At 39.1% G+C, this 17,505-nt stretch overlaps 1 protein-coding gene across 7 annotated transcripts in view; it reads right to left on the bottom strand.

The window, feature by feature from the left end:
* ATF7IP (activating transcription factor 7 interacting protein) overlaps positions 1 to 17,065 on the bottom strand; it is an 82,299-nt gene extending 65,234 nt beyond the window's left edge. For 3 of the 7 annotated variants that reach the window (XM_036401645.2, XM_036401644.2, XM_036401648.2), the window contains exons 1-2: positions 16,925 to 17,064; positions 15,291 to 15,399 (exon numbers count right to left, since the gene is read on the bottom strand). The gene's annotated coding sequence lies outside the window, so the exon portion shown is untranslated. Of the gene's footprint in view, positions 1 to 15,290; positions 15,400 to 16,654; positions 16,717 to 16,924 lie in introns of those variants that run through there. The other 4 variants (XM_036401649.2, XM_036401650.2, XM_036401652.2 and 1 more) reach the window with 3 other exon arrangements.
* Between the last annotated feature and the right edge of the window lie 440 nt (positions 17,066 to 17,505).

The following is a 17,505-nucleotide window of genomic DNA, read 5'->3' as shown; positions in this document are numbered from 1 at the left end:
AAGTACCTCCCACACACCACACTGTAGTACCAACAGGCAAAGATTTATTACAGCACAGCGCAAGACAGCACACTGAAAAAACCCAAGAAAGCTGAAATTCTCTTAGGATTTTCACTTACTAGCAATCTAATTACACCTAGATTCCTTTGTACATCTTTTCACATTCATCAGTGCTGCTTTTTCTGTCCAGAAACCAGAGTGCTCCTGCAGCCCGTGTGAAGGAGAAGTCCATGACACATGTTCGCTGCTGCCGACAGGGAGCCAGACTGCAGTTACAGCTAGCTGGCGCCAGTAAAATTTACATAAAGGGGCCTGATTTCAAGACTAAATTGCAGCAGGATATTGCTGAGCAAAGCCTTGCCCCTCCCCACGGGTTCTAGAATATACCTTTCTAGGTATTTGCTTATTAATAATCCAGATCCGTGTCAGAAGTCAAGTGCTGCTCTTATTGTTCATATAAATAAAAATTGACAATAGTGACTGCAAAATAAATTGCAGCCTGTTTCAACTAGGATGCTACACACACAATGTTCACAGTCATTGTGTAACAGAAATAACACCAGAAAAAGTACACTGCACTCAGCAACCAGGTATTCTTAACCTAGCATTTCCAGTATTTTGCAGATTTCCAACAAGAAATAAATATTAGTTCCAAGTAAGACAAATTCATTTTTAACCTAATACTGACAAGTAACATGTCTGGCCATTTAATTTGTTGTCTCTATTTCACTTTTCTTAATTAGTTAGGTGTAGGAGGGAAAGAAAAAAAATCTCTCAATCATAATTCTTTTTTCAAGTACCTCTAAGGTAGAGTGAGGGGTAGCAGCAGAAGCTTGGATTCCAGCCTCACTTCAACTTTTAATACCTAATTTAAAAATTCTTACCTTTTTTCTTCCACTCAAAGTTCAATTAAATAGATGAATAGGTTACATTTGACAAATATGTGCTCTAAAAATCACTGTACTTTTTTTTTGGGAAAGAAAAAAAGAGGCTAGACTTTAGAGTGAGAGTGTGTGTGGGTGCAAAGGATTAATTTGCCAATACCTCCTCCCTCCTCACCTGCTGCCTTGCAAGAACTCTTAGGGTATGAAAGAACCAATGCAAATAGGTACACTATTATACCAGCTATAAACACAAATTTGTGAAACCTTAAATAAAATCAAGTTTGGCTAGCTAGACATTTAGGCAGCTGTATATGCAGCTGTAGTTGCAGCCTAGCACCATTTAGTGAAAAAGCAACATAATGGAGACAGGGATGCTTATTAATCTGAACATGGCAGAGCATCTCAGGACCAAAAGAGCCTGCTTTACACTCCTGGTCTCTTCTAGTTCCCTGCACTGTTCCTTTTTAGGATGCCCACAGTGTCAAAGCTATGTACAGTCGAATTATATGTCCTATTTTCTGATGCAAGCATAATTTGTTCATTATGGCTGGTTCTAGGTTGAGCATAACGCAATATGCTCATCTGTAATGTCAAAAATATGCTGTTTTTGTATCTGAAAATATTTAGCAATGTAAAGTACTCCTAACTTGTTGTTACAATTTATCCTCACCTTTTGCATCCAAAACACCAGAGTGATTTGTAAGGGAAAGCTAATCATTTTTCCAGAACGCCTATGACATTAAAGTGACAATCGTAACATCCCTTTAATGTTACCTATGTATTTGGATTTGCCTTACTTTCAGACTGGTATGTGCATGCTGGCGCATCTAAGCACATGCAGAATCATCTTTCAGTGATTCTGTTGTCATTTGCAGAATGAATCACCGGATTAACAGCTTCTGATCTTAAAAAGAAAGGGCACCAGTGCTGCTTTAAAAAACAAAAAATTAAACCCCTTAGATTTCCCAAATATAGCCATAGTCCTACCCTCCCCCCAGCTCTATTGCGTTATGCACGAATACCTGAATAATAGTATGGTTCTTAACACATTAAAACACATAGTGTAAGAATTAGAGCCTTGGAGCATTTTCTGTTCCAGGCTCCAGTCCGCTATGGGAAAGTCCATGCCTGAACTTGCCGGCAGCCCCCGCGGGCGAGCGCTGCATCTGCAGTCTGCGGGAAGCACCACCCCGCTTCCAGAACGTTCGGGCAGAGTCACCCGCACCCCCTGGCTGCGCCTTCCTCCCTCTCACACCACTGGTTATGACAAAGCTCAGTTTCAAACACAAAACGTTTTCACAGAGAGGAGGAGCCATTGATCTGGGAGTTAGAAACGCACCAACTCGGTTGCGCAGGACAGAGGGGCTGAGCCCCTGACCAGCGGCAGCCTCTGCTGCACACAGGGCTGGCAACCGACCCCAAATGTACCGGGACCCTTCAGCAGCCTCCCAAGTACTGCGTTTGGGCAGCAATTTTTTTCTTTCCAGCTTGGGCTTCCCCCCCCTCCCCGCCTCGGGCGGGGGGAGGGGGGGGGAGGGGAGCATGGTTTGCTTTATAGTTTGTTTTGTTTGTTTTTAATAGATGACTCTGAGACAACAAATCATAATGTACTCAATCATAATTCTCCGGTGACTGGCACTACAGAAAAAGACAAAATGTCTGCCTGCCTTCTGCACGTTTTGCCCATGTCGGTAGAAACGCCCGAAAGCTATTACATTCTCAGAGCCAGTTCTCTTCCTCCAACATGCAAACGACTTCCTGCTCCCCCACGAGAAGTGACCTTAAACAGCAGATGTTGCAGGCAAAAGTAGTAAGACCAGCTGTGTTCAAAATAACTACTATTAACTGTATGGGTTCAATACGTACCAATCAAAGACAACATCTTAAAATATCGGTTCGGTTCTCTCAAAATAGGTAGAGAAAAAAAGTCACACAAAATGATTTCCCCAATCCAGCCAATTTAAAATACTGATGCATTTAATTGACAAAGTTTGTCTAAAAAAATAAAAGGGAAAAAAAAACCCCATAAATCCAACCATTATGAAATCTATCACTAGTACCTTGACCTAAAAAACCCAAACCAAACCAAAACACCAACAAACGTTAAACAAACAAAAAAACACCCACCACAGAGCAAATGAAAATGAAAGGCCCTGAGTCTTCTGACACTAGTCCAAGACATTCCTTTCCCCGACTTTTCTTCTCTAAACGAGAACAGATCAAATTACTATTCACTTAAGAGTCAGCGAAAAGTTCAGTAATTCCCAGAATTTTCTCACATTAGTGTTTGAAAGACACAGAAAATGATGTACATTTCTGAAGCAGAAAACCGTCTATCAAATCATTATCTTAGCTGCTGTGGTGTATTTGAAGATATTTTACAGCAGAAGCCTGTATCAGCAGAAAGAACAGGAAGGGCAGGAAATGGGGGAGGGAGGACTGTAAATAATTTTATCTGCTTTTCTGTTGTAGAAAAGGGGTGAGAAAAGTGTCTAAACCAGGTAAGTTCCAGGCTGTAACAGTCTAATATGCTGCACTCCCTTTCTTCTAGAAATGGAAAATTCTCAGTATGAGTATTTTCCTCAACTTCAAAACTCCTACATTTTGCTCACTTAAATTTACATGCAGAATTTTGTTATTTACTAAACAGCTGACTGATCTCAATCTGAAAATCAAGATGATGGAAGATGGTAAATAATTTGGCTTACTCATAATTCCTTCAAAGACAGTACATGCTTAAAAAAAATCTACCAAATTTTACAGCTAAATAATAAAGGTCCAATTCAACTGTTTAATAGCAGTCATAACATGATTAAGTATTTAAGATTGCAGACAGTTCTAAGAACTTGGTAACCATTTACTTCCACTTAAAGAACCAAACAAGTCAGCTATTTTAAAATGATTTCCATATACTAAACAGCATTGAATTCATTCAGCAGTCTGTTCCAGTCCATTGCAAATCCTGCCTGAAATCATTTGCTCCCAAATTTCTATCAAAATAGAAGATGCAGCTGTGCAAATCGAGACAATTCAGAACTTTAGGAGGATCATAAAAAATAATCAAGCCATGTTAGAATGGTTCCAAGCAACTATGATTTAGTCGTGAAAAACTATCCAAATAAGTTAGGGCATAAATGAAAAAATAAAGTCGTTACAGGAAAACTCTTCTTTTAAATAAGTACAGCCTTTGCAAGTAAAACGCAAAAAAAGGGAATCTATACATTTTTTCAGAGTGAACTACTGGTTTTCTTTTCGAAATTGTATTTCTCTTGGAAAAAATCAAGTAGATTTGAGACTACTACCCTAAGAGAAATTTATCTAACTCCTAATAGGTAACCTTGAAGGATAGACTATCAGCAGTACAAAGCTATTTTTTCTAGAATACACAGACACAACTATACTGACCTCAGTCTGACAACGAATCTTGCATTAAAACTGTATAGCAATCAATTCAGCTGAAGTCATTACTTCATTACACACTATTTCTAATTCAAAGCATGACCATCTAATTTAGGTATTTAATAAAGGTGGTGGGGGGAGGGGGATGTTTTGACATCCACGCAAGTACCCTGTTTCTTTGACTTTTGGTGGTTTTTGACATAAATTGATGGTTTTCATTTTCTTTTTGATTAGTAAGACCCAAATTATTAGCACCATGGGAGTGAAGAGAGAAGAGATTATACTTTCAGCTACTAGTACAACCATAAAAAAAGCATTACAATGTGCTTGGATTTTTGAAAACGGGAACGTACCCTATATGCAAAACCTACCATACTTTTAGCATTCTAACACCTACTTTAGGAAAGAAAAAAGAAAACCAACCAACAAAACCCCAAACCAAACCACACTACCCATGCAGTTCATGGAACAAAACACTACAGCTCCCTGCTAGGCCAGTCACATTTTGTACAGCACTTCCAAAAATGGATCCGTGTTCAAAATGGCCTGTTAAAAGGCAAAGGAAAACAAAAACCAAAGGGAATGGGAAACACAGAGACAAGAATTTTTCTCTGAGCTCTGGCAATCACTCCATACATTTTCTGCACAATGGGAATAAGCTTACTCAGCTCACAGAAAAAAACACGTGGGCAAAAAACCCGTCACTAAAAAGACTATATAGAAGATATGGTCTGAAAATACAGTATTTTATTCAAATGCAATACATATGAAAAACACTCCTTCTAATGATTGTCCAAAATATTCTACTTTTCAGTCTTTCATTAAAGCACAGTTTAACAGAGACATCTTAACAAAACAAAGAGCACTGGGCAATATTTATATGCCTGCCGTTCTCTTTAAAAAAACCCAACCCCCAAAAAACCAACAAACCACCACAGGATGTGTATGGTAAAGTATGTTTTAGATATAAAATTTCATCCCCTTCAGAGATTATGAAGGAGGAGTTTGGTCATCTCGAAGAATGAAATGTTTCTACTTCCCGTGAACAATATAAGTTACTAACATCTGGAACTACTGAACAATAACTGACTAAACACACAAATGTCAGTAATCATTTTTAAGACTGGGGTAAGGATAACTCAGTATATCTTGCAGAAAACCAAAAATATTATTGTTGTGCTGCATTATTAATCTACATTCAGTAGATGAGGTAAATATATGGTGTAAATTGTCAAATTTTTTCAAGATAAATGTGTTTAATTAGGATTTGTGGTTTGAATTTTCAGACATTTCAAATGACTCAAATGTTCCCTGGATCTTAACTATCTTACCCAATCAAAAGAAGCCATTATGAATTAAAATCTGCTGTAAATCAAATTCACCAAAGTTCCACTAGCAATAAAAAAACTACCTACCTACTTTTCATCACCTCTAACCACATACTTGCATTACTCTTACCTCTTATCCTAAAGCAGAAAAATTCTATGGCCAATTACTTAGAAAATTACTGTTAACTAAAGTCACCAAATCGTCTCACCTTAAAAATTCTAGATTTTACTGACTTTATTTCTTTTTATCAAATGAACAGAATAAACATGGATAAACAACGTCCCCTGAGAATGTGACATTCAAAGTCTGCACAGAATATTCAGTGTCTTCATAAACACTGCATTGTCATTAACTGTGTAAGATAATATATGAGAAGAGATATTTAATACTAATTTAACCACTAAGTGCTTTGTTAGAGATTATACTGAAAGCACCAAATTAACATGCAGAAATTCTGAGGAAGGACTAAACTTGTCAGCATTTAGACTAGCTTTCACAGCCCTAGCACTAAGTTCAGCTTCAGCCAGGAAAATACTGTGAGCCACCAAGCTCATCTGCTGCTCCTGATATTTCTGGAGAACTTCAAGAAGCTTCCTGTTTACTTACTCTTGGTTTAACTTATGTGCAGCTTAGAGAACCCATGAAGACCTGAACTAGGTATAAGACACAGAAAAAGGAAATTATATAGTCATGAACAAAAATGCCTTTTTTCTTCTCTTCTGTTGTCCAACTCCCCAGTGAAAAAAAGTTGAGCATTATTTTTCTCCTACCTTCATCTCCCCAGAAACAGTACCTTCTAATGACTTTTAAGGATGACAGCTAAGTCACCAACCAGTACCAAGAGCAAAATACATGAGGCCATGTGAAACCACTAACACTTTGAAACTCATATTTCAATTAAGTTATACAAAAGAAAGAACAATAAACTTCAAAACTTCCATCTTCTCATTTGTAGTAATTCCATAAAATCTGTAGTCTTATTCTTGAATAGCAAATAAGTGCTACCCACAGAACAGTTAACATTTATGTAATCACTGTTTTTCTAATGTATTCATACAGGCATTGTAATTATCTACCACTAGACAAGTTACACATTGAAAACATTGTAAATCTAATTGCTTGGTTTCAAAAATGTAATGAAGTTCATAAAGAGTTTATTTCATTTTTCAGTTAAAGTATGAGGAAAGCATTCAAGAAAGGGACAACACAGAATGAGTGCTCTTCTGGCCTGCTAAGAAGGTAAGCCAAAAAATATAATTGCATTAGTAAGACAAATATGATATTTGACTTGTCCCATCTAATCTATCCTGTAACTAAGACAAGATAGAGGTCTGTTAATTAATTCAGTGTGAAAGCAAAGAGAAAACCAAAAAAAAACAAACCAAAAAAAATCCCAAATACCAACAAACAAACAAAAAACCCGCTGAAAACTGAACTCTAAAAACCAAACCACAAACAAATCAGCAAAAAACCAGAACCCACTACAATTGACCTAAAAATAAAAAAAGAAGACAACAACATTGCAAGGTATTTTATATAGCTTAGAATTACTTTTAACTATGCCTAACCAAGGTTTTAAATTGCTTCGCAGCAGAGTAGAGCTGGTGCTCACCTCTAAGGTCCGGAGCACGTGATGGTAACAGTTCTGTTCATTTGCACCCAGTCAAGCTGAACTGCTACACTGAAGAGCACTTTTTCAGCCATTCTGAAACTGCTCTCTCAGCTGTACTGAAAATAAGACTAAGATGGCTGCAGCATTCACTCAAGCCAATCAGTGAGAACTCAGCAGGAGGTAAAACATTTACACAGCAAAACACCTCTGTCTTTACCACACTGCAACAAACTGCAGAGGTGGAAAGGGTGGGTACCTGCAAGCAGAGGAGTGGTTTCTTTGACAGGCAGGAAGTGGTTAATGCACAGCTGCAGCACTGCAGCTTCCTAGCACCACTGGTGAAGGGAAAATCAAACTAAACCAAAAACGAGCAAGAGGCAGCCCTTCTAGGCCTGTGATCCAGGATTTGTGTCACATACTTCAAATCTCTCACAACTGCAAGACAGTTCAGAATTCACGAATTCATGTCACACATCAACAGTCACGGATACAGAGCCGCATCAAGCACAGAGCTGACAAACATTAGAGAATAGTTTTCAAGAGCAGGCTCACTTCAACGCTTCTTAAAAAAAAGAAACCAAAACCAAACCAAAACAACCAACTTAAGAAATTAATCTATAGCTTTGTACTGCTCCATCTACTTCAAAATAGTCTGCAATATTAGTTGCCCAATAAAAATTTTATTTGGGGAGGAAAAAAGGATGTTTACTTTGTAAGAAAGCTAGCAAAAATCCCAAGAACGTTCCAGAACTTCACTGCTTAGAGAAATCAAGTATCTAACTCCTTATGACTGCAATGCAGCTTGTTGTCCAAGTTTTTCAAAGAAGACCTGTATCTGGAATCACTTAAGGAATTTTGATGGAATTTCATAACAGAGCAGTTCCTGAAGAACTGGTTTGAAAACCTATGGTGGGGAGAATGGGTTGTTAACCAAAGACACAAGTTTAACACAAATCCAATATAGGTTTCGCTCTACTATCTGTTAATGGTAATGAAAATAATAATATTAATTATAATTATGTAACAAATAATAACCAATCACACACTCTCACAGAGGCAACACTGGATGAGCTCTGGAGGGAGCTCCTCTGTATCTGCCTCACTTCTCTTCTACATAATCCAAAATTTGTCTATTTTAAAACAAAATACTTGCAAATGAGTCCATGGGGCAATTCCAAAGAAAATCAGTGTTGAATTATACCTAGCCTTTTAACAAAAAATATTTGTGATCCAGAATTAGCTCAACATAGTAAGTCGCTCCCCCCAAAAAAGTAGAAGAACGTGCCTGCCCTCCAACCACTCCAATTATGAAAAGGTCTAGACTTATGTAACTGGGCATGTCTGTTGCCAGCTGTAGCTAGTTATTTCAGGATTGATTAACCATGCCAGCAGTAATTGTCTGATGCACTCATCAGCACTACAGCCAGTATTTCTAACTTAAAAAAATGGTGAAACACATCATCTGGCTCTTCTTTTTGTCCTTGTATTACCATGACCTGCAGTACAAGAAAGGGCACATGCCACCTATGAGACAGCTCCACTGATTGTCTCTGATAGTATGGCACATATTTAGAAAACTAAATGAAAATATATCACCAAAAACATAGGGACATTCTAACCCAGAATCCAAAAGTTGTGCTTGTACAACACTGCGTTTTATGTAACGCTGAGTCTTGGAGCGTGACATATGGATGACAATGACTTAAATAGGTTTGAACAGGCAAAACCAACAAGTTTGCAAAAAAATTTCACAGAACACTTTCCCTGAGCCAGAGAAAACAGAATCCATGTCACAGTCCTGTTGCTACAAATGTCTTGCTTTGTCAGAAAGCTTCAGGAACATGCAGAGGCCCTAATACATTAATACAGACACATGGATGCAAAAAATCTTACAGAATAGTAAGAAATCACATGCATTAACTTAAATGTCCAGTTCAATAGACCTCCATTGACACACAAAAGTGTGTTTAGTGTGTTAAAAGTTACTATTCAAACTAATTTTAAAATAAAACCTGTTGTTTAAATAAACACAGACTTAGGAATAGAGTAAGTCCTCAAACTGCTTTAGCCCTAGAAATGTTAGGCTGCACCCACACTAATGTGTAATTCTATACTTGCATGGGACTACAGTTTTTTCATTGCTATCTAACATGGCATTTATACAGACTCTCTTGTCAAAACCCCAAGAAAATAAAGCATTTTTATAAGACTGGAGAATGGAAGTTAAACTTAACATGTTAAGAACACCAAATAATCTTTAATCCTGCCCTCTTTTGATAATATGCCAAAAGATTCCAATATCATCTCAGTAAATTCAATTACTGGAGCCATAAATTAAAGCAAGGCTTCCATTTTCCCAATTTCTCATGGACATCAAACAAGAACCGCAAGAGAACGGCATCCTGTTGTTTCTCCAGGTATTGCCCTGTGTAAGTAGCATCACCTTTGCACACACCTCTTAAATACCATTACACAGAGCCACAGTTCATACCAGGGCTCCTTCCTGAAGAATCAAGGGCAGGCAGAAATTTCTGCCCATTCAGACAAGATTTTAAGCATTTAAACATAACAAGGGCAGGAGAGAACAACCAAAGCATGAATAGTTTCTTTTGCTCAAATTAAATGCTTAGAAACCACTTACCTATGTCTCATCCACAAATCCTTGTGTCCAAACCACATCCTATCCCCTTTTCTCATTTACCCTCTTCCGTTATTGATTTTTTTGTTTTGTTATGTGCTGTTTTATATGTTAGTTAACATTAAGTTGAAAAAACAGTTCTTATGTTGATGAAATTCAGGAGAAACTATTTGTACACAATTCAACTGCCGCCTCTAAATACTACCACTGAAACCCTTTTTTATTCCTATTTTTGCACAGGCCAGAAGACTGATTTCAAGAAACACCTTGGCTCTCACCTGGGACATCACATATAAACACTACCTAAACTGCTGGGGGAAAAAAAGAGCTCATAATCATGAGACAAGGAGCACTGAAATTCAGAAAACAAAAGTCTGCACAACATTTAAGGACACCTCATTTTTCCAAGCTTCTTGATGGTAGCACCAAAGCAGGAAATTTTCAGTGCATTGACTGAAGTTAACAGGCATTTATATTAATATGTTTAACCCATTTCTGAAAGAAACAAAAAATTTGAATGCAACTTGTTTTAAAAAGGACCTTATGGAAACTGCAGCATGTTGGAGGCAAAGCTAAGAAGTAAAATGGCAGCTTTTGGATTGTTTGGTTGGCATTTTTCTTTTGAGGAAGGAGACATGAGGGATGTGGTTTTGTTCAGGAAATTGTTTGGCGGTTTTTTTACCATTACATTTGTTTACAGTACCATGAAATTGCAGATAATGCTTGAGACAACACAAAATGACAGTTGTTAAAATAATCTGTGTATTTATTTTGTCTCCCGTATCCACAGCCATATAATAAAATCTGTGCATTGACTATGGGAGTTTACTTGAAAGCCTTTTCAGAAACCACACCTAGAAGAGGAAAACATTTTTCTGGTATTACAAAAATTCACCTTACCCACAGCAAAAGTACCTCTATTAGTTAGCTAAATATTTCTTAAAATACATTTTAAAAAAGTACTTTGCACCCAGCCACCTAGTTCCCTAAGTTCTCAAATGATTTGATGTTGGTTCATGAAAGAAGTAAGTGCTAGTAATTCCTGTGTATAGTTTTAAAATAATTTGTAACAAGTACAGCTCAAAATATAACAAAAGGCATAGTTTACTTTCCAAAACATAAGTTTTCCCAGAAAAACATAAAAGGTATTTATACAACATACATACATTTACACAATGTTGTGAATTCTTCTACTATGATGGGATGCAAACTGACCTACAACTGAAAATCAGGCAGTTATTTAGCATGGTGTAGTTAGTACCATGCTCTCAGCTACACCTGCAAGGGAGTCTTTACTTCCAGAAAAAAACCTGAAAGATGGGGGGAGGGATGGAAAGGGGAGGGCAGACCGGCTGTTAAATGTACAGGCAATTAAAAAGATATACACCAGCAGTATTAAGCAAGATAAGGAGTGAGCAATGGAACTAGGGAATCCACATTTCTTACAAATTATAAATATTGTCTTGCTATTTCTTACTCGGGTTATCACTGGTTACTACACCAAGCAAGTGAACAGTGGACACTGGCCTATGTAATGACTGACAGCGAGTTATTCCCCCAAAACACCACTTAATTTCAAACCTCCCTCACTACCAACACTGGTAGCTTCTCCTCACTCCAGCTGTTTGTTTTCACAAAATTATTAATTATTAATAATTATATTTGATGCTTACTATGCTTTATATTTACGGAAAACTAACAACTCTTCCAAGAACTACTAAAAACAACTATCAATCAATGTTCACATAAAACTGGACTACTGTGCTAGAGATGAGCAGCTTTCTTTTAAAATTTCTTGGGCTGTGGCACAATTTGAAATTTTTGCCACGTATCTGTATTGGAATTTTTCTTCTTAACCAGAAAAATAAACTCATTAGACTCATCTGTCCTCCTAGCAGAATTTTTAAGTGTCACTTTAATAACCTTATCCACACAAATATTTTAAAGTTTTATGCAAGCCTGAAACTTAGGCCTGCACGAAATGCTGAAGTTGCATGTAAGCACAGCCTCTGGTATTGTACAGGCTGGGGGGATAAACAGATGGTGAACAGCCCTGCTGAGGTCTTGGGGGGTGCAGGTGGATCAGGGCTGGAAATGACCCAGCAATGTGCACTTGCAGCCCAGAAAGCCAATTGTATCCTGGGCTACATCCAGAACAGCGTGGACAGCACAGTGAGGAAAGGGATGCTGCCCCTCTGCTCTGCTGAAACCCCACCTGCACTGCTCTGGAGTCCTCAGCACAAAAAGGACATGAACCAGTGAGTCCAAAGGTGGGCAACCAAGATGATTAGAGAGATGGATCACCTCTCCCAGGAAAAAATACTGAGAGAAGTGGGGTTGTTCAGTCTGGAAAAGAAAAGGCTCTGTAAATACCTTAAGGGACTTTCCAGTGCTTATAAAAGGAGTACAAAAGAGCTCAAAAGAAACTTTTTACAAAGTCATGTAGTTATAGAACAAAAAGTAATGGATTCAAACTGAAATCCAGTAGGCTTATATTAGATATTAGGAAAAAAATCCTTTTGTGTGAGAGTGGTGAGGCACTGTACTGTGAGGTGGTTAAATTGGGAATGCTTCACCCGTGTTAAGTTTTCGAGGTCAGGCTGGATGGGGCTCTGAGCAACCAGGTCTAGTGGAAGGTCTCCCTGCACATTGCAGGGCAGCTGGGAGCAGATGAATTTTAAGGTCCCTTGCAACCCAAATCATTCTGTGATTATGATTCATTGTGCACTTAGAGCATTTTGGCTTTTTTAACGCTATGTAATACAACACCAGGTGAAAGCATGAAATACAAAGCTATCTAGAAGTCACATGCAACTGAGAAATCTACTTTCTTTGGAACGCTTTTTGGCCTGTATGTATTTCCAAAAGACAGCCAAGCAAGAAGAGTGCTAAGAACTAGAGCATTCATTAAAACCAGAATATGCAATTTAAGGCAAAAAAAAAATCCCCCTCCAAACTAACAAAACAGACTCCCCTTTCTGGATCACACTTCCACTGTTCACCACAGTAAAAAAATAATAATGCATTCTGAAGATCCAGTATTTAGATAACTAATATCAGTACTTTGTATCTACAACCGATGACACTCACTCTTATAGTCTAATCTGTAGACTAATACTGCACTTCAATTAGATGTTTTCAAAACTTACACACTGTACATATGAAATCAGAAATTTGACTACTATTACTATAAAAATACAAAAAAAAAATTAGAAAAAGCTGAACGTGAACAAAAAATGGAAAACATCTAAAAACACTACCAGCAATACACAAAAGCTTTTCAGGTAAACACAAACTAAGACTCCCACAATGCCATGTGAAATTATTCTCTTAACAGGATAACCAGAAGTCAAAAGTGGACACAAACTATGTTCCAGATCCTCCTAACCCAAGTATTAAAAATATTTTTAAGTTACTTTCTTTGGTATCATCCAATAGGCTTTAGTATCTAAACCAAGGCCAAAGTAGAGAAATTTTGAAATTAGGTATTACACAATTCATATCTAAACCATATTCACTGATTAAGACATTCTACAGCTAACTTGACAAAAAAAAAAATTAAAAAACAATTTAACTTTCTGCTTTTAATGAACTGTCAAAAAAAAAAAACAAGCAAACAAACAAACAAAAAAACCAACTCAAAAAAACTTGACACACAACAGCCCTATCTTACTCCCCATCCTGTATTTGGATAAGTCACTGCTGCTTGATAAACAGCTTCTTACAGTACAGTAGAACTAGAAGAACTTTTTCATGCAGTACACACAGCACAGTGAGTAGAGCTGAAACACCAGGACTACAAGGATACATCATGAAAACAGCATTTATGCTAACCAGTTTACAAACCCCCACTTATTTTGTGTGAATAGATCAATTTCTCAGAGTAATGTCAGGTAATAGAGAAAACCAAGGAGACCAATGAATTATGTTCTGCAAAAATAACATTAGATTGCATTGCATTTAAGAGCAGCATTAAATAAAATCATCAAGGAGGAGAAAAAAATCCCAGCTCCCCATACTCACGTATCTTAACAATTTTGTAACTTACAACTTATTTTCATCATTTATTACCCCTTACGAAAACTGCAATGAACATGCGTCATTGCTGTAACTCCCAAAATAAAATCCATCACGTAAAGATGGAACTAACCCATAATACAAAAAAACCCATCAACAACCCATAATACAAAAAAACCCATCAAGTAGAATAAATAAGAAAGAAAAAAGCACTAGCATGCAAACTACTGAGTAAAAACATACTGGTTTAAAGGATCTTTTGGCCTTACTGCTTATATCCCATGAATGAACTTAATGTTTTTGCCATACGCAGAGTTTCTGACAATTAAGCTAAGATAAACCTAATAAATACTTACATCATTGAAACATTGAAATAGTGAAAACTAAATTATTTTTGCCTTATTTTGAAACCAAAATACAGTACTTGGCTTAGTCAGCTCCATTTCATGGTGAAAACTTTTTAAAGTTTGTCACAAGAAACACACGCAAATACAAGGAAAATGAAAATCTAATTACTAGCAACAAATCAGTATTTTAGAATTCACTGAACACATTAAACATTTCTGTTTGCACCGAATTCAGTAAACCAGTATTTAAACTTTATTAACTAATAACTTTTATTAAGCTGTTCAGGCTGTTGCTTGGCTGGCAAAATCACCTTCCGTGATGGTAGGAAAAGCATATGCTTATGTGTTCTTGTCCCCAGGGGAAGGATTACTAAAGGAGCTTTTATAGGGAAATTCACACACGATAGTTAATGTTGGTTTTCTAAGTTTTGAAATGAACATAGTAAGACAAGCTACAGCTTATAATGGTACAGGAAACGTGGCAAAAAAGATGTGTATATCTATTAGAATCAGCATCTTCTTGAAAACAGACTTCAAATGGGGTAGAAGATAAATGGTTTCACAAAAAAGTCATCAAAATAACAAATTAAATTGATGCATATAATTATTGTTGAATCATTTTAGAAACAAATGGTACTGTGATTAGTTTTAAGTCTACACAACATCCAAAACACCTTCGGTATATTATTTCATACAACAAAATACAACACTGTTCCATATTATCACAGAAAGCATCAGCTCAGCACTACTACAGTTGGTAGAAAGGTTGCAACTGATAAAAACATGGTTTACTCAAGGAATGCACTAAGTTCTCCAAACTAAAAATGTAACAAGAATCCAATATTATTAATATAATGCTCCCTCAATTATACACACATGGAAATTTAATTTGGTAGTTCTGAAGCATAGAAAATAATAATTGCTATATGTCAAGAATAACTAGTGGGTGCAGTTACCACGATTCATGAATTGCATAAATCCTCAAATTATTAACAAATTTATTTTATAATTGGCCTTACAACAATCATTAGCCCCATTTCATAGATCTGAAACTGAGAAATTACCTGCCCAGGATCACGTATCAAACAGCAGTGGTTTTTGTGTTTGGTTTCTTCTCTTCCAAGAAATTCTTAGTATCTGCAGCAACACTCTCCTTCATACCTTCCTGTAGGACTGCAAAAAATAGCACCTAATTAGAACACCACTTATTTTTTGTATTGATAGCTGATGAATGTGTAGAGATTTTATATTTAAATTTTTCATTCCACACTTAAACAGAGATTAAGAACATTCTTCACTCTTCTGCTTTTGAAAATATGAACCTATTATGAACTGTAACAAGTGCAAGCATATATTTTAACTTGCAAAAGAGAGACAAATAGTATGCTTATAAAATATTCTCATCTTGCAGAATTAAGTTCTAATAACCCTGTTTATAATAATGCTGCATTTTCTTGTATAGTTTGGGATATTAAGCAAACATATCCATTAACATGCTCTTACTTCCACTGGTTAGCATAGCAAATATCTAGAGGCGTAAGTGATGTTTTTCTGTGACTGATGCCTGCATTTTTAAGCTCACTGACTGCTTCCTAGAATAGCAGAGCTGTTCACCCCTTTATTTTAAGCAGGTACTTTTCCATCAACATTTCCATCCAACTTTTCTACTAAGTCTATCTAGTCATGCAACACTACTTAGAATGATTTCAAGATTACTGTTAAGTAACAAAATATCTTACTATCAGCATTTCCACTGAATATCTGCCAACGACTGCGAAATCCAGAAACATGGATTTGCTAGAAGAGCAAACTACTCCAGGGCAGAGCAACACCAGGCCTCAGAATTAAAGAAAAAAGCACTTAACTGAGAAAAATTTGGGTATTTAAAATATTTAACCTTAAGGAAGAGAAGAGGTTCGAATGTACCTTCTTTACTTAGCACATGGCTTAAACTCTTTCGCCATGTTTTGATGCGGGCGGCCATGACACCTCGAGAAGGCGCTTGGGCCTTGTTTACTGGTGACACCACACGAGTAAGCACAACTCAACCTTCTGGGTTCCCATATAAAAACTGTTTGGTTTCCAAGAAACAAGCATATCCATAAAGTACAAAAATTGTGCCCTAGTGCCTGCCAGTGTAAAAACACCACCAGTACTTTCCCCTCGTTGCGTCCACAGTCCATGCGCTGCGATGGCCCACGCCCGCCGTGCCGGTGCGGCCCTTCCCGGCGGCGCCCAGCACCAACCACCCAGGCCAGGCCAGCCCATTTCCGGCAGGGAGCAAGGAAACGCTCTCGAGGCGCCGGACGCGCCCCTGTCCCACCCAAACACTCGCCCTCACCTCGCCTCGCCTCGCCCAGGCCGCGTGAGGCGGGTCGCGCCCATGCGGGTGCCCGCTGCTCCCGGTGCGCGCCCCCGTCAGACCCACCTGTGCCCGCGCCGCCACCGCCGCCGCCAACGCGCGAAAGCAACGGGGACGCGCACGCGCGCCACCGCCGCTGCACTGGAGCCGGGTCACGTGCTCCCATGCATGCGCGCGTACAGCGCTGCAGCTTTCCGGCGCATGCGCACTGTTGCTGCAGCCGCTGCAGCCGCCGCCGCCGCCGCCGCGCGGAGCAGCGAGCACGGCCGCCGCTGTGCCGTGCCGTGCGCTGCCCTGCCCGCCCGGCCCCCGCGCCCCGAGCGCGCCCTGCCGTACCTGCACCCTCACGTCCCGCGGCAGCTCCAGCCCGAGCAGCCGCTGCCGCCGCTACCGCCGCCGCTGTGGATTCAAACTCGCAACGCGCTCCAGGCACAAACACCACCTCCCCCCGTCGCACACGCCGGGCCGCTATGCAAATGAAGCCTGTGTCTCCTCCCCTCGCTCATTTGGCCCCGCCCCCTCCGTGGGCACAGGGGCCGGCAGTGGGGGGCTGCTCCGGAACCGGCCAATCGCAGGGCCGGCCATCTTAGTGCCATGCAAATAAGCCTCCGTGGTATTTAAATGAGCAGTGGCCCCGCCCCTTGGCGCGCAGCCGTGCAAGGGTAGGCGCATTAAGCGCCGGGGCGCGCTGCGGCCGCTGCCGCTAGGGGGCGCTGTGGAGCGCCGAAGGGCGGTGGCGGGAGCCGCCGGCCCAACCCCCCTTCCTTCCTCCCTCTCTTCCCTGTCGCAGCTTCCCGCCACAGGAGTTGCAGGCTACGTGGCCCTGCAGGCTCTGTGACACCTTCGAAAGCCCGCCTGCAATCCGCCAGGCTGCTTTATCAGTGACCTGCAATGCTCGCTGCTCGTCCCTTATCACA

This window comes from Molothrus ater, chromosome 5, assembly GCF_012460135.2.
Source record: "Molothrus ater isolate BHLD 08-10-18 breed brown headed cowbird chromosome 5, BPBGC_Mater_1.1, whole genome shotgun sequence".
NCBI lineage: Eukaryota > Metazoa > Chordata > Aves > Passeriformes > Icteridae > Molothrus > Molothrus ater.
The sequence above is the reverse complement of the archived record's forward strand: the minus strand, read 5'-3'. Positions and strand labels throughout refer to the sequence as shown.